General features: G+C 43.3%; 1 protein-coding gene across 2 annotated transcripts in view; it reads left to right on the forward strand.

The window, feature by feature from the left end:
- The window catches only part of GLI3 (GLI family zinc finger 3), a 273,042-nt gene that overhangs the window by 158,985 nt on the left and 96,272 nt on the right, over window positions 1-17,785 (forward strand). The gene's annotated exons all lie outside the window — the stretch shown is intronic.

Below are 17,785 nucleotides of genomic sequence, written 5' to 3' on the forward strand. Positions count from 1 at the left end.
TGAGAAAAACGTCAGGTGTAATGCTAGATCTCTCCCCTGCACCTCTGCCTCTCCCCTCCCTTCCGTCTCTGTCTCTCTCCACACACAAAGAGGAAGAAAAGAATGTAGAGAAAAGGGTAAGAGATGGCAGAAACAGCCTTTAGGGCATTTGAGTGCATGGCCAGGAAAAAAAAAATAGAGGTCTGTGATCTAAACCCATAGATTCTCTGAAATCCAATCACTTAATATTCTGGGTTATGTAGCCTCTCCCATGTTTATAAGTTATAGATATTTAAAACTTTCTTTTAGTAAATTTTTTTTTTTTTTTAAGATTTTATTTATTTGACAGAGAGAGACACAGCGAGAGAGGGAACACAAGCAGGGGGAGTGGGAGACAGAGAAGCAGGCTTCCCGCTGAGCAAGGAGCCTGATGTGGGGCTCGATCCCAGGACCCTGGGATCATGACCTGAGCCGAAGGCAGACGCTTAACGACTGAGCCACCCAGGCGCCCCGATATTTAAAACTTTCTTACGTAGCTTCGGAGAGATTACAGATTCCTTAGAAAGTTCTTGGTTGGGACCACTTGAAGGGAGTAGGGAGTTTAGCCTCCATCTGACAATCTAAACTAGTACCAAAATGCAGTAGAGTTACAACTGAAGAAATTCTTTTCTAGGTTCACCTCCGAGAACCCTGCAGCACTAGTTGCTAGTCTTACCTGTGAACTGCTCCTAAGGGGCCCCAACCTCCCCAGGCCCCAGGCCCCATCAACCCCACGTAGTCAGAGCTCTGCCTGAAGGAATTACGTTAACCCCGTGCACACGAAGTAATCCCTAGGGCCTGACAAGACTAATGTATATCTCCTGCCACCTGGGAAAGAGTTAGGCCCTAACCAGAGAACCACCAGTCCTTTTCTCACTACATTCAAGTAGTATCCAAATATTGCCAAGTTCATCAGAACTGAACAGCATCTCTATTATAGGGGGGCTGGCAGGGGGGAGGTGTTGGCAGTTAAATGACCTGCCTCATTTGCAAAACAAATCACCAAAGCATGTTGCTTGAATATGATTTCCATTTTTAAGACAAGAGTCCAAAGAAAGCCTTCCGGGCTTACTAAAATGCTTCTTGCCTCTATTCAATGGAGTCGTTGGCTCCCGCATGGAACAAAATTCCCATATTCCTAGCCTACTTTGTTTTCAACATAAACCATGCACACCAGTGAAAGTTTTCAGATACAAATTCAAAATTGTCAATCAGTAACAAAGGCTATGAGAGCTCTAAAAGGGGCTCTGATTTTAAAAGTTTTCTCATATCATATTTGCCTGGGATAGAACAGATTAATCTTAGAATTACAGTTGGCCCTTGAACAATGTGGGGGTTAGGGGCACTGACCCCCTCACCCCCCGCCAACTGCAGTCGAAAATCTGTGTATAACTGTTGACTCCCTGAAGACCTAATCGCTAACTTGCCTGCGGTTGACCAGAAGCCTTAACAGTAACATAAACAGTTAACACGTATTTTTTATGTTGTGTGTGTTATATACTGTATTCTTACAATAAAATAAACTAGACAAAAGAAAATGTTACTAAGAAAATCACAAGAGAAAATACGTTTATAGTACAGCTTTACCAAAAAAAATCTGGGTGTAAGTGAATGTGCACATCTCAAACCTGGATTGTTCAAGTCAACTCTATATTGGAATATATTATTTATGTTACCTAATATGTTTATTGGATTTATTTATCTAAAGTAAGTATTCTATGTATTTCATTATTTTACTCTACAAATCATATATATTCTGTATTATATGCGCACACGGAGCTCACTTCTGTCCATTTTCCGTGTGGTAGTTTCAGTTTGTCCTTGGGATTAGTCCACATGATCTTCCATCTTCCATCGTAATGGAAGTAATCAAGAGAGGAAGAGAAGGTCAGTCTAAAGTATTTTAATCTTGTTTTAATGATCAAAATCTGGTCACCTCAGACTCTGGATTTCAGGATGCAGCGATACACAGGTATCGAGAGACGGACAATCTAAGTCAACATTCCAGTGGAAATCGGGAATGGTGGGGGTGGGGGCTGGAAGCAGGGGTCCAACATCCTGGAAAAGGCAGCTCGAAGCCTCTGGAGGGCTTCTCTCCGAGTTAGAGAAAGTCCTGTGCTGTCTGTGCAAGAGGATTTTCTACGTGGAATCCTTGAGCATGTCGCAAGTCTGTTCTCATCCTCTAGAATGGGGCTCGCAGGCTGTGTGGGTCTGAGCTGGGCAGCTCATGAGCCGGCGAAGGCCTTCCTGTGATCTGGAGAACAGTCAGAAGGTGTGTTGCTAACCTCCCCACCGTGCCCCGTCTTTTGACCCAGGCAGACATAGGACTTTTCAGTTATTTTGCTTGTTGTTGTCTGCTGTTTCTCTATTTGTTGGGAGGAGGGAGGTATGTGGAAGCTGAATTGCAAGGCATGAGAAGTGGAGTCTACCCCTTACCCCGCCTCCAAGTGTATCGGAAAGAAGCATCCTTCTTGGTCTGTTTGCTTTGCAAGGGCGTTCTTTGATGAGGCCTTTGTCCGAGGTCCCCACTGAAGGCTCAGTGTACTCAAGCTTTAGAAAAGGCTATTGGCCCTTCTTTGTTTTCTTTGTTGAACTGTTTATTTTGCTTTCTTCCCACGAGGTTTCCTGGCCTTGCTCTGACAACGCTTTTCTGCATGAATTACATTCCTCGGAGCCACAAGTCTCCAGATTCTTCCAGCCCATTTGATTCCGGCCTGTGTGATTAGTCCATCGGTTCAACCTGCCGTGGGTCTCTGCCGAGCAGGGTGCTCACTAAGTGCCCCTCACATGGAGGCCTAAAGACGCTGGTCGCCTCATTAGTGAGAGGGTGGCGCGGCCCCCAGGGTGTCAGCATTTCTGCTGTTGAACCCTCACTAGGTTTAAAATCACTGCCTAAAATCCCGGTCATTTGGTCTCCTTTCAGTGTGAGGCTGTTGAAGGAGGTATTTCAGGCAAGTTCAGGGCACGGCGTTCATGCCCCGTTCAGTGACAGAAATTGTCCTGTGCTGGGGAGCGCCGGAGAGCCCATTAGCATCATTTAAGTTAAATGTACATTTTGAAGGAATGTACATAATCATTTGCATAAAATGCATTTACATCTGTGCAGAAATAATAAACAACAATAATAAAAATTGCTCAGCTGTCTTAATCCTGGCCATTATATTTTCTCATGCAATAGAGGTCATTTTCTGAAATACGGTTTATGACTGAGACAGAGACGAACAATTAGCAGACTTACGAATTACGGTTTTTTAAACCTCTGTTAATAAAGATTAAACATTTGTTTAATGAGTTATACCTTCATTACAGGTAATGGTAAAACACTGTGATACCACTGAACAAAATTCAGCTCTCTTAAAAATGAAATTCTAGGGGCACCTGGGTGGCGGTGAAGTGTCTGCCTTCATCTCGGGTCATGATCCCAGGGTCCTGGGATGGAGCCCTGTGTCGGTGTTGGGCTCCCTGCTCAGCGGGGAGTCTGCTTCTCCCTCTCCCTCCACCCCTCCCTCCCCCCGCTCATGCTCTCTCTCTCTTTCTTTCTCTCTTCAAATAAATAAATGTTAAAAAAAACGCACAAAATTTATCAGGGATCTGTTCACCCTTTGGGTGAACATGGGTTCTGTACGAATCCATTCTTTTGCACACGAGCATCTTGACTCGAACAAGCAGGTGGGGTATGCTGTCCCTAACAGGGAGCCTGCATTTTCTTGATCATGTGTCTGGAAGTAGTTTTGACTTGGAGCTTCCCAAATGAATACCTAAGAATTTGTTAGAAGTGGTTGAACATAAGCAATCTGTGATGAAAACTGTATGCAGTATAAATACCTCTTTATACACAGAAGCTCTTCCTTCATGAACTGGGGAAGGCCCCAGACAGTGGGGCCAGGGAGTGGTTCTGGTTCCTTGAGATCCACTTCTTTCTTTGATGGGCCTGGTTTGAACTGGGCTCTTGGTGTCTAATCTTTGGAATGGCTGTAAACTGTGGGCCACAGACTTTCTGTGAGGGGCCCTCACCAGCCTTCTCTTTGGCAAAGAAGTGCATTCACTCTGTGGGCTCAAGGTTGTTCTTCAGACAGGGAGGATTGGTCAGGAAGGTGGGAGTTAAACCTCTTTTGGCTAGAAGAGGCACTTTCTCCTTGGAGTGGGCTCTGAAAACAGATCCCCCAATGAGCGGAAACACAGCTGCCATGATACTTCATATGTGACACAATTAAACGTCTCTCACAAGTAGGGCCGGATTACAGTTTCGCTCAATAATCACCTCTGATCACACCCCAATATGATGTTGGTTGTGTTAACCCATCATAATGCTGTTTTCTTGGGTTTCAAAGTGTAATTTCAGAAAATTCAAATAGAACTCCATTGGCATATGGCTTCTGATGACCCTCTTCTTAAAACCAGTTTATAAGTTATTTTCAAAAATACATGTAGACCTCAGTTAAGTTCCATTCTCCGCTCTGCCGCAAATTAACTGGCTCCTTGAACTTTCCCTGACCTCTCTGGGCCTCTTTGTTTTCATCTGTGAAATAAAATATTTGGAATAAATGATCTGTCAGATTCCTTCTTAATACCCCATAGTTATGGGCAAGTTTAGGTTGGTTCATTGTTTTCCCCTTGTGTGTGGGCACTTAGAATAGGAATAGACTATTCTAATAGACTTAGAATAGGAATAGAAAACATAATGGCCCTAATATGTATATGCTCTCATGTCATTTTTGTCTCCTGCCTCTGTTTCCTTATGGGAAGATCTGCTGAGAGAGTCTTGACCACACCCAGGGCACGGCTACCCCCCCTATTTCTCCTACTGGCCAAGGGATGCGTTGCACCTCCCTACACCATCAGGACAGAGAGCCATTTGAACAGAAATTCAGACAGGTTGCCTTTGGAATGAAGAGGTCTCTGGTTTTAGTAAGAGCCTCAGTAATGTCAAAATACAAGTGTATTTAAGCATACATGCACATATTTGTGTTTGGTTTGGGGTAGTTTTCCTTTGTGTTTAAGATCATAGACTGGGTTTGAATCCAGCTTAGGAATTTAGGTGTTTGTCCTATGCAAGCCCAATTTCATTATCCAATCCCATTTTATATCAAGAACTCCGTGACGGAGCAGATACATAGCACTTAGACCATGTCTGCCAAGACACAGGCGTTTGACAAATGGCAGAATTGCCCAAAACGTATCTGTTCTATTACCCTATCTGTCTACTCTAAGTTGTACATCCTTTCCCACTTCTGAAATTGGAATGTATCTTACAATCTGTAGTGTTTCCCAAGTTGCTGTTGGTGAAGACGTGGTCGTGAGGAGGTTTCAGGGATCTCAGAATAAAATTATTTTGCCTTATATTTTCCTTTTTGTGCAAGTGCTAGCATGAGGCGTGACAAAATGTATGTGTAAATAAGTCTCAGAGACTTCTTTTTAAGTATAAGTGGAAAGTGGTAAGTATTGTCATTCTTAGTGGGACCTAAAATAATGTTGCTTCTTTAGATCAATAGCATCTTAGCTTCGATGAAATACGGTGTATCTCATACATAGCACATATATATTGTATCTGGAGGTATGTAGTCAGCAGGGAAAAAACTGTTTCATTGTCAAGGTAGTTTTTTCCCCCAAGAGCACAGCCGATTTTTCCTAAGTGTTATAATAATGGACCTAGTTGCAGGACTATAAAGTTAAAATGTAGACAATGTTTGGGAAATGCTACAAAATGCAGGGGAGGACAGCTTCCGCCTAGCACAGTATAAAGGAGGGAAGCTTGTGTTGGGTGCTGGTTTTGTTGGTGTATTTGTGCAGACGTGTAGCAGAGGCTCTCCGAGGGTAAGACTTCATGATTAATGGTGTTTATTCTTGACAGAAGCCTCCTTTATTTATCTGCAATACAGTTTAGCGATTTTATCAGGCACCTGAATGAAAAATATTCAGTCATACCAATATTGCAGTGTAAATTGAGTAGAGTCACTTTTTATTATATCTTTCTGCCTTATCATCTGCACAGTAATTTTCTAGCGGAGGTTTGATATGGAAAGACTGGATTTAGCTGTATGTACTTGACACAAAGCCTCTTCAATTTCCCCTAAAAGTTCAGGCTGCTCTTAGAAATGTGTGTGTGTCTGTGTGTCTCTGTGTGTATAATATATAAACCCTCCCTCTTATCCAAGCAATTTCAGGATTTGAAAGAATAAAGATAAAATGCACAAACCTGGATGGGAAAAGTGTTGTTAATATAAAAATATCTAATAGCTGTGAACTCACTGGTAAAAAAGCTTCTTTAGTGGTTAAGCTGTGGCTCAGTTCTGAGCCTTTGGCGTGGCTACGCAGTCCCACTTTTCTCCATTCGATCCCCATCCAAATCCAATCAGCATACAACCAGACCCTTTCATTTCTCCTGAGAGTAATACCAAGGTTGAAGTCCAGAGTGGCCCAGGGGAGACATTAGTCGCTGTGGTGATGGAAAAACGCCATCCCAGACAGGGAGAAAGGAAAGAAAATGAGATCTCATTTGTGGGACACTCAAGTGAAGAGTCCCTAAATTTTCAGCCAAATTTTATTCAAGTAACAGACTTTACAATATTAGATGTCAGAGCAAATCGGTGGCAGACAGGGACAAGTGATTTGAATCATAGAAAAATTTGGACTGTGGGACCAAAGAGACTTTTTCAGCCTGGTGGGGAGAATGGAAATCATCTCTGCCGAAGGCTCACATTTTACCAGTGAGCAAAGTAAAGCCCAAGGAACCTTTAGCAGTAAGCGTGTGGTCCTAGGCATCGGTTGTCTAAGGGTAATAATATCAAGTAATTCCAGCACATCAGTTAGACCTTTGTGTTCCCTTCAGTCTGTCCCCACTGTGGCATCGGAACAGTGGCTTTCACTGGGAAGAAGGGGATGCAGGGGGAGACCTTGTGGGCCCTTTTCCAGGGGCAAGGCTCCTTGTCCGTGTTTCCATGGTGTTCCTCCGGATGCCTGGGGCAACGGGCTCTGAAGGCAGGAGAGCTAGAGCCCTAGGGAGGTTCTTCTCTCCTTACAGGGAAGGTAATGCTTCCTTTCCACTGAGTACTGTAGACAAATTGTTCCCTATATGTTAGATGTATTCCTTTGCCATATTGTTTTATTTTTGAAAAGTTTGATTGGTACCTTCCCAGGGATTGAAATTCTGGAATATCGAGAAGTGTACTGGGATATAAAGTCTTAGCACGTAGTAGAGTCCTACAATGTTCGTTGCCAGTTAAATCTAATTAGCCTGCCAAATAAAGAGGGACCATTTTAACTTTACTAGGCCAGAGGGCCCTAGCAAATCTTGGGGATTTTATTCTGGAGGATAGCCATTTAGGTAATTAATAATAGCTCCTTGATGGACATCCCTGTTATGCCTTAAAATAAGGATAATTTCAAGAACGATGGAAAGTATGAGTCAAAGAGCCTAAGAGACAACCCTGAAAACACTCTAGTCAGTGGTAAATAGTAATAATAATTATTATGAGGATTTGTAATGAAGATGGAATATGGGAAACGTCCACACCAGCTAGTGGAAGACCAGCCTAAGCTCAGCATGCCAGAAGGCTGCTGAGAAAGGGATATTCTAGTTGGTTCTTGAAGCAATCTATCAAAACAGAAATTATGGGGTGCCTGGGTGGCTCAGTCATTAAGCGTCTGCCTTCGGCTCAGGTCATGATTCCAGGTCCTGGGATCGAGCCCCACATCGGGCTCCCCGCTCCGCGGGAAGCCTGCTTCTCCCTCTCTCACTCCCCCTGCTTGTATTCCCTCTCTCACTGTGTCTCTCTCTCTGTCAAATAAATAAATAAAATAAATAAAAAATAATTTAAAAAACCAGAAATTAAAACAGAAGCCTCATCCTCTTCTTGGCTCAGATTTCCAGATGCACCCTTGTCTCTGGTATAAATCTCCCCCATACCACCTGCAAGAGGACCCAGCATGACGCAAGGATTAAACTGTGGGAACCTAACTTCCTCTTTCTAGTTATTTCCATGCGGTATCTAAAGCCTCTTGCTCCGTGACCTCTCACTTAAATAACAGATGCTGGCTTGGGGCTCTCGAGATGTTTTAAAGTATCTCTTCCCCTTAAATTGTTGAAATTTCCAGGTAAATGAAATAAGCACAGGCTTGTTTGTTGAGTTGGTTAAGTCTAGCAGTTCTAATCGAATTTCTTGTATGTACTTTATGGTCCTTTTTGGGTATCACGGTTCAAACCCAAGAGTTTCTCCTGAAGGGTGTCATGGTTGCTAGGACTCTACGTCATTAGAAAACCTAACAGCTGGATGAGTAAATGCCACGTGGCCCAGGGTTTTTCTAGGCTCTCTTAGTTCACAGAACTTAGGCCTTTGCAGAGTCACCCACACTATTGTCTTCCAGTATCTTTCTATTTTGCTCTGTATTTTCTTTTTGGAAAAGAACGCTACGTTGCCACTTTGAATGCTGCTTTTGGATAGAACTGGTAATTCATTAGATTCCCAAAAAAATAAGGTCTGTTAGAGTGAACGGAAAATTGGCAGGAATGTCAGAGAAATCAGACCTGGAAATTTTTGTCATCCCCCTCCTCCAATTTTTTTTCTTTTCTCGAGTTTTTGAACTAAAACCAAGAATCACCATGCCCTTGAGTTTACTTTTAGAAAGAAGAAAGCCTGTGCATTTTACTGAGGTCGAGTAAAGTCCGTAGTTTATTTGCTACGTTAAAAGAGGTGAGGTGGGGTGCTTCTGAATGATACCAGGGGTGTCAAATAGTTGAGTTGGGGAGAGCAGCCCCCTCCCTGTAGGGTCCTAAGAAGTCGGTACACAAGGAGGCCACGAAAGCTGGGTGACCTTGGCCTTACCCAACCCAGAGCCCTACCAGTAATAAGCCGCAGCAAGGAAGGTGTTGGTCGTAGGGGCCGTTTACGGAGACCTTCCCATGGGACAGGCACCAGGCTCAGTGCTCTCCGAATACTTTCTTATTAACAGTTCAACACTACGGCACTGCTTTGTTTCCATCCAGGCCTAAAGAGCTGGGAGCAAAGCAGACTTTGAAAGATCTGGTTCACCCAGCACCAAATCTGTCGTAGGGCTTGCGACCTCGACGTGTTTGCGTGCACTACCTGCCAGAGGGAGAAACGGAGGGTGTGGGGGGGTGTGGAGCAGTGAGGCAGGGAGGCCCCTGGACCCCTGGCTGGGCCTGGCTGGACTGGCCTCCCCTGTCGCCTCCCCCCGGCCCCCCCGGAGAAAGAGAGAACGTCCACAGGCAAAGGTGACTGTTCGAAGTGACAACCTGTTGTGTTAGGGAAGGAGGGGAGAAAAGGACAGTGTTCATTTGCTGTGTTGACACAAACCCGTTGGGAAGTTCTCTAGAAAACAGGGCCCCATGAAATGTCCCACAAGCTGACCTCTGAGAACAGCTCTAAGTCCCTCCATCTGCCAGGCATCCGGTTAGGAAAAGAATAGCAGGTGGACGTTGGGACTTGTGTCCTGGGGAGCCAGAGTGGTTTTCTCATCGAAGCGGTATTTCTGTGGACTTTGTGAAGGAAGATACAACATACTAGTTCTTCTAACAATTAGTCCTTATATTTACATTAATCCTATTATATATATGATCTATTAATATATAACATGTAAGTTACGTATTAAAATACATAATTATATATAGTATTAATACTAAAACCACGTAATGTTAATTTTTTAAAACGGTCTTATTTTTGTCACAAACTGTATAGTAATTGAAGCAGGAAGATAAAGAAGATGGTTTTTCATCTTTATTACACATTGGAAAAAGAAGTACACCTTTATATGGAATATTTGGAGTCTATTAGGACAACAAAAGAGAGCTGCAAAAAATAATAATTTAAATATACTCTGCATTCATGGAACTGACTGGTGACTGGTAATTTAGAAACCGGTTTGTCAGCTGCCATTCGGATCAGAGATCCTGCCTCCCCTGCTAGTTCTCTCTCTTCTGCCCTTGTTACAGACACGCATGGGTCTTCTTTATCCAAGAGCTGGGGCAGAACGAAGACTCATGCTGTGGGATGTGGCATTTAGCTCCGAGTGTTTATATGAACCAGTAGTATGTTTGTTACGAACCCTTTTTAGAACGGTGCATCGTATGTTGTAGTTACTTGAATGGACTTTCTTTTTTATTTTATTTTACTTTTTTACTTGAGTACCGTTGCCCCACAAGGTTACATTAGTTTCAGGTGCACAGGATCGTGATCGGACAGCTCTGTCCATTACGCGGTGCTCGTCACGAGTGTGGCCACCCTGTGGCCCCAATGCAACATAATTATAATACCATCAACTATATTCCCTTGGCTGTGCCTTTTGAACGGCCTTATATCTAAATTCTTTGACTATTGTCCTGACCTTGAAGTCTCAATCTGTTAATATAGAATTGTATTTCTAGTACGGAATGGAGGTAAATTTTGTCAAATTGTTTTTTGCAGTCTTCTTCTCGGGAGGGGACAAAATCAAATTTAGCCACAAACCATTGCATTATTCACGTGATACAAATATATCGATGTAGAACGTCATTTCAGTTGTGGAGGGAGATGACTGACAGGGACTGGAAATACTCACTTGGCCTCTCCCTTTGATTGGCTGAGCAGGGCCTTCCCCCCCACCGCCCCAGAAGTATCATCCAGAAGCCCATCGTCCATAGCTTACTTTGAATTTACACTAATGCATCAACTACACTATCTGCCTATCTGCTTAACAGCAGTGAATATGTTATTATTTATGGTATTTTCGTAAGCATCAGTAATTTGCAAATTTAGAAAAATACACATATATATGTATTTGATTATCTGAATTGAATGGAAATGGTTGAAACCACTGTGGAAACTATTGATATATTTGACACATGTGAATGGGTGTATCCTTTTTAAAAAAAATGGTAATAAATAGGACACAAACAGAAAAGCACACAGAATGTACACATACAGCTCAGTGAAGTACAACGAGTTATCACAGAGTGAAAACCTCTAACCACTAACCAAGGCTAGAAATAGAACACCAGCACCCCAGAAGCCCTCCTCCCACACTTACCCACAGACCCAGAGGTAAACATTATCCTGACTATCCTAAGGGTAACGTTGAGGTCTGTCTGTTACCGACCTTTACATAAGTGGGATCATACAGTATATTAGACTCTTTCTGTGTCAGGCTGCTTTCAGTCCACATTATGTTTATGAGATTTTCCACATTGCAGTTTGTTCATTTTCATAGCTACTCACTGTTTTGTGGTATGAATCATTTACCCATTCTACTGTTTAAGATTTTATTTTATTTATTTATTTTTTAAAGGTTGATCTATCTATCTATTTATTTATTTATTTATTTACTAAATCAGAGAGAGAGAGGGAGCACAAGCAGGGGGAGTGGCAGGCAGGGGGAGAAGCAGGCTTCCCCCAGCAAGGAGCCCAATGCGGGACTCGATCCCAGGACCTTAGGATCGATCATGACCCGACCTAAAGGCAGCTGATGAACCGGCTGAGCCCCCCAGGCATCCTGAAGATTTTATTTCTTAAAGTAATATCTGTACCCAGCGTGGGGCTCGAACTCACAACCCAGAGATCAAGAGTTGCAGGCTCTCCCCAGGGAGCCAGCCAGGTGCCCCGCCCATTCTCCTGTTGATAGATACTTCGGTTGTTTGCAGTTTAAACATGCACGAGTAACGCTGCTCTGAACAGCCTAGGAGACTGTGGGACTTGGGCCCACGCCACCGTTGTGGCTACATCAAGGAAAGGGATGGCCAGATCACAGGGTGTGCATTTACTTGCATTCGTTATGCCCAACTGTTTTCCAAAGAGGCTGTGACAGCTCATACGTACGCACGTTGTTGGAGAGTTCCAGTTGCTCCAAATCCTCATCAATACGTCGCGCTGCCCCTTCTTTTTAATTTTAGCCATTCTGTGGATGTTTAATGATCCCTCATGATGGCTTTCATCTGCTCCGCACTTCTTGGCGATGTTTATGTACAGTCTGTTAAAAGATACTAGAGAAACCTTTTAATATTGAGGGAGAAAGTGTAATTCAAAATATACTTTTATTTGTGTCAGAAGTGCATAATGCCTGAAAAAATGCTGGTACTAAGTACGTTGAAATATTGACATTGGTTAGATCCGAAGAGCTTGGGCATTAGGAATAACTGTTTTTTAGTGTCCGTTTAAAATAATCTCAACTTTTCCATTTATGTATGTAAACTCCTCAGACATAAATAGAAAATAAAAACAAGAAAGTCATTCTTTAAAATCCTTTGAAATGATGTTTTGCCATTAAAATAAGTATTTCTCTCTCTTGTGTTTTGTTAGAGAAATTAACCATAGCTCTGAAATTTTATATGTAAGATAACTCAGCACCCTGCCTTAATGTGCACAATAAGCAATATTCTAATCTTCCTCTTCAGTGGCCACTTCCATTCAAATCCTATCTACATTTTGTAGTGCAGTTCACATTCCGTATTTTTGGTAACCAACATGCATGCTGGAAGCCTCTCGTCGGTGCCTTCTGACGCATCAGATAGCACTCACTCTTAGACACTCATGTGTTTGTGCCTTTCATCCTATTTGGCTATAAACTCTTTGGAAGCAGGGACTAAACGATCATATGTTTACTGAAATTCCTCCAAGTTCTGAAATCATAAGGGATTCTTAGTAAGTGGCTCTTCTATAAAAATACACATCAAATGAACAGATCATTGAAATATTCATCAGTGTAGTTATGCGTGTAGCTTCTAAAAACAGAAATCCGACATGTAAGTTTGTAAAAGACTGGAGTCAGTTCCACCTCCATGGGAGCATGTTTAACGGAGCAGGTGTTTACACAGGGGTGGACAAGGTTAAAGGCCCCCAAAGTGATAGTAGACTCCAGCGGTGACCACCCCTCATCTGAAGGGGCCCACAGAGGGAAAAGTGGCTCAGCAAAGTCTAGAGCCCCGGAAGGGGTCACGCTTGTGCAGTCATGGCCGTGGGGACTGGAACGCCACCAGCAGAGCTCCAGCCAGTGAGAGGAAGTGAGCAGAATGGATGCCTCGACTCTTCCCTCCACCTCCAGCTCATTACTCAACTCCAGAGGGAGGCTCAGCGCGCTGAGTCAGGCATGGCCATCTGTACGTTTCAGGGTCACAGGATGCTTCTGGGGCAGAGGTTATCTGGAAGCTCGCCTTGAAGAGAGGGAGAGATCAAGTCCAGGACTGTGCAGCATATTAGCTGTGGGTGTTTTTGTTTGTTTCCTTCACTGGATGGAGAGCTAATTTTTATTATACATTTTGATTTATTTAAATTGCACTTATTGAATAATTAATTAGTTGGTTAAAAATACATTATAAGGGATGACTCCCCTTTGTTCTCTCTTAGGCCACCTCCTGAATATGAAGCGTATCTACTTGTTAGACAAAGAACAAAATTAAGCAGAAAATAAACTTGTTATGTAAAAAACCCCGACATTTCAGTCCTCAGGTAGTTGGAGCCCTTGAGCGAAGATGCAAGGGGTATGTGTACATTTCCAGTGTCCCAAGCAATGCGAAAGCAATTGTAATAATCCAGCATATAAACCTGGTTTAATGCTCTCATAATGGGTAATGCAGGTGATTAAATACTATGATTTTAATCTTGGCATTTTAGTAACCCAATAAGATAGATGAAAAGGCAGTAACAAATTAGATTATATAATGGTATTTCATTCTAACCAAGAAATCCAGTTATTCTCCACAATATGTGGTTTTGTTTTTTAAGTTTATCATGGAATAGTGTTAAAAAATGCTCTAATAAGAATCCTCTACTCTTTTCATTGTAATCTATTTTCATGACCTTATAAAAAAAAATAATCTGAAGTCAAATTATCTCCACAGATACAACTTTATATTGCTTCATTGGCTTTTGGGAGAACACCAAGATGATCCCCACCTTCTATCTTGTCTGGAACTGTACTTCATTAATCTGTTGGGCAATACAGAGACAACACGACAGCCCTCACCGGGTCTTCCTGGCCTGGGAAGAACAGATGGGTGGAAATAGGACAGGGGCCGGCATCCCTCAGTGGGCGCCCGGGCCTGGCATGCATGAGACAACATGCAGAGGTGATAAGACATCAGCTGTTCTCCTCCACTGTGTCCTGACAACCCTCTGCAGTTTGGGCGTCTGCTTCCTGGACAGTAGTGTGTATGATTTAATTTGGAGGGCCACAGGCATATTTCTATACTCTGGCTACAACATAAATAGCACGGCATCTCTGTTCTTGGTGCAGATCCAAGTGTCGGTGGTCTTCCCAGAATGTCTGTTTGTTTCTTGTGTTGTTTTTTTTCTCCATGGTCTGTGCCACGTTCAGTGACCAGGCCACATTTGACCCCAGAACCGGGGGAGAGCAGAAAGCTACAAAGGCAGAGAAAGGCACAGAAGGCCAACTGTAATCTTCAATTCCATCTCTGTGTATCTACTAAAAATACAAACCAAGAAAGAGACGCTTGTAATTTCTTTTCCTGGTGGTACTGTAATCCTCAGTGAAGATCTTTAGCGAGCTTGGTAAAGTTTATGATGGTTTGTGAAATAACCTATGTCGTTTATATGGAAAATTCTGTGGGTGCCTTTTCCACCCCTCCCCCGTCCTCTTCCTTCAACAGAATCCATCCCTCTTGTCATAATCTTCAGCTTGGCTTCCATACTGCAGTGACCCCTGCCACCTGTTACATTTAAAGAACCTGACCTGCTCTCTCCAATTTGCTTTACTGTTTGAAACAAAATAACCGATAAATGAACTAGCCGCCAAGAATTGGGAACAGCAAGGAAATTGGAAACAAGTTTCCAGAAGTCTTGCCATGGGGACTTTTCTTTGTTGAGTTTAGAGTCACGCACACAAACGAGTTTTGTTGGATGGTTCTGGCAACCCCTGAGAACATCAACCACCGCCGCTTACTGAGTACCCAGTGCATCTCAGCGGGGGCAGCCCCGGGAGGGAGCTATTGTTGTTCCATTTTATGTATAAGGCAACTTATCTTGAGTGACAGACTACAGTCGCATCCAGTTTCTTGCAAAGCTCCTGCATATGATTACTGAGTTTATGTTTTAACCACCTTGTGTGGTTTCATGATTTTACCTGGAAATCCAAGGAGGTGTTTCCAGGGTTCTGTCAGGTTGGGGAGCAAAGCAAACAGGGATGATTTCACCGTACGATTTGCTTTGAAAAGAGGGTTCCAGTATTTCAGTGTTTGAGAATCACATAGCATGCCACATTTGCCATCCCTAATATGCATGTGTTTATTTATGTGTACGTATATGTGCAGGTGTGTTTATATATGTGTGTGTACATATATGTGCATACACACATGTACGCATGTCTGTGTCATATGTGTGTGTATATTAGGAGTAGAACATGTTAGTATAATATGTATGTATGTATGTGTGCATGCATTGAGCACTTATTTGATGCCAGGCTCAGTACATGAGGCTTTACTTAGATTAATTTGCCAAGCCCCCCAGGAGGTAGGAATCCTCCCTGCTGTACCAATACGGACTAGGATAGGGTGGGCATTGCTTATGAGGTCTCACAGCTAGCTGCTATCCACATCGGTTCCCCTCGGTGCCCGGACCCTTCCGTGGTACCGCTGCTCTGGGGGTCTGACTCACCTGTCTCCGGAATTCCTGATGGGAGTTCCCCTCACTGGGTAACCCTTATTAAGCATTTTCCTATTTGGATCCTGGGGATGGCTGGCCTTCGAGTACTAGGTGGTTTGTTACTTTAGGGCAGTTAATTAACTTATAGCTTTCTTATTTGCATTCCCGTCTGAAGGCATGTCCTACCGTGTTGTTTGGAAATAGGTGAAATAGGTTCCTGACTTCACCTCCGTGAGGAACCAGCCCTCTTCTCTGCTGTCGCTTCTTCTTGGAGTGTAAGGGACGGTGGGGCCCTGGCGTCCTGTGGGGACACGGTGACCAGGATGATTGCTCACTCATGGCCGCTCCTGGAACAGTTATCTTCAGTCCTCTTGTGGGAAAGGGCCACGTGGGTCAGATGTCCTGGGACCTGTGAGAGAAGGAAAGCCTTGCCTGTCTCCCGGCTTCCTTGTTTCTTTGGGATTGCTGAAAGCTGGCCCCGCCTCTGTGATTTTCATGTTGTTCTGGATGCTGACTTTTTCTTTTTCCTGTGCATGATTCTTCAAAACGGAATCTAGGCCTCTAGGAATATTCTTACTTACCCTTGTCAACAATTCTGGGATTTCGGAAAAATTACAGGTTACAATTTTTGTCTAAAAGGAAAAAAAAAACAACAACCCAGTAAGATGTGCCACTGTCCTCATTGATGTTGAGTCCATACTGTTGTGGTTCACAAGACGAGCTTATCTGGAAGCTAGCATCTCATAGAGTTCTGGAAATGTCTACTTGTCCACCTTTCTGCTCTGCTGGTCTCTCATCATAAATCTGCAAATAAATTTGTATTTTGTAGTAATTACTTTTGAATCGGACTGGAAAGATTGATTTTCCTTTCCAGTCAAAAGAAAATTAAGGAACTGGAGCATCCCCATGCTCTAAAGTAGCAACATGTCTAAGTGGAACTTAGGATTGAACCAACAACACAGAGCTAACTTGTTCTGCCATAAAGAGCTAAAATAAGACAGGCTAATAGGCTGTGCCGATTTCTATTTAAGCATAAGTCATTTTACTAACTTCTGAGTGGGTATGGAAAGCCTCAAGTTGTTTTGAAAAGAAATAGCTGTTTTCAGGTGGCGAGTGCTCACTCTGCCCACGTGTAAATTTAGAAAACTAGATTTTTATTTTACTTCACCAACGGAGGCATCCGAATAACAAATAAAAAGCCTCATTTTTTTTTTTAGTTCAAAGTGAAAAAGAGTAAGAAACAGCACGTGAGCACCCCCCCCCCAATATTTCAACCTCTTATTTTCCACTGAGAGAAAATGTGTTACTGATCTGTTGGCTTCATATATTTCAGTGTCTACACTGTGCACTTGGTGGGGCTGGCTGCTCCCAAGACTGTGTTCTGACAGGGTGATGGGGGCCAGCACCCAGCCAGGGCGCACCTTTGCTTCAAGAGGCATGATGAGAAAATGCGTCTCCCCTCCCTTCTCCCCTCCCTTTCATTTTGCGCTGAAAGCCGGTGGCGTAAGAGGAATTTGCCGTGCTCGGTAGATCCGTCTCTATCACGGCCTCTCATTCCTGTGGCCATCCCCTCTGTGAATGAGGAAGGGAGGCAGTTCACTGGATTATCCACACAACACATTTTCTATTAGAGAAGAAACAAGGCAGTGCCGGGTGGGGGGTGGGGGTGGGGGAGATACACAAATTGGCCGTTCTGGAAAAAGTGGTCCTCAGGGAAAGGATCCCCAGGAGCGATTCAGGCTAGGGCGGCAGCAAGGTGTTTTAGAATTTATCTTCATCAGCTCATTCGTTAGAACCAAGGCTCGATCAAACCCTCATTCTTTTCCAACTTTGTAGCCCCGGGAGTACTTAATTCCTGGACGTGGCTAATCAGGTGGCACTTGAAAGATGAGTAGCAAGGGAAGGGCGCTGTCAGGGCTGGCTCATGGAAAGGAGGAGATGTCTTCCCAACGGTGAAGCCCAGATCTGTGAAACTGGATTTACCCCCAGCTACAAGACCCTTGCAGTAAAGGTTCAAGCACAGATATATAGTGTCTGATTGCACATTTCTTACAGACTTTTGCAGTTTGCATCCTTCCTTTATGGGCAACTCCGCTGTGTGCATGACCACATGAATTTGCAATTCATTCATTTTTCTTTCTTTCTTTCTTTCTTTCTTTCTTTCTTTCTTTCTTTCTTTCTTT

The sequence above is a fragment of the Mirounga leonina genome, unplaced genomic scaffold (genome assembly GCF_011800145.1).
Source record: "Mirounga leonina isolate KUSES-001 unplaced genomic scaffold, KU_Mleo_1.0 Mir_199, whole genome shotgun sequence".
Taxonomy (NCBI): Eukaryota; Metazoa; Chordata; class Mammalia; order Carnivora; family Phocidae; genus Mirounga; species Mirounga leonina.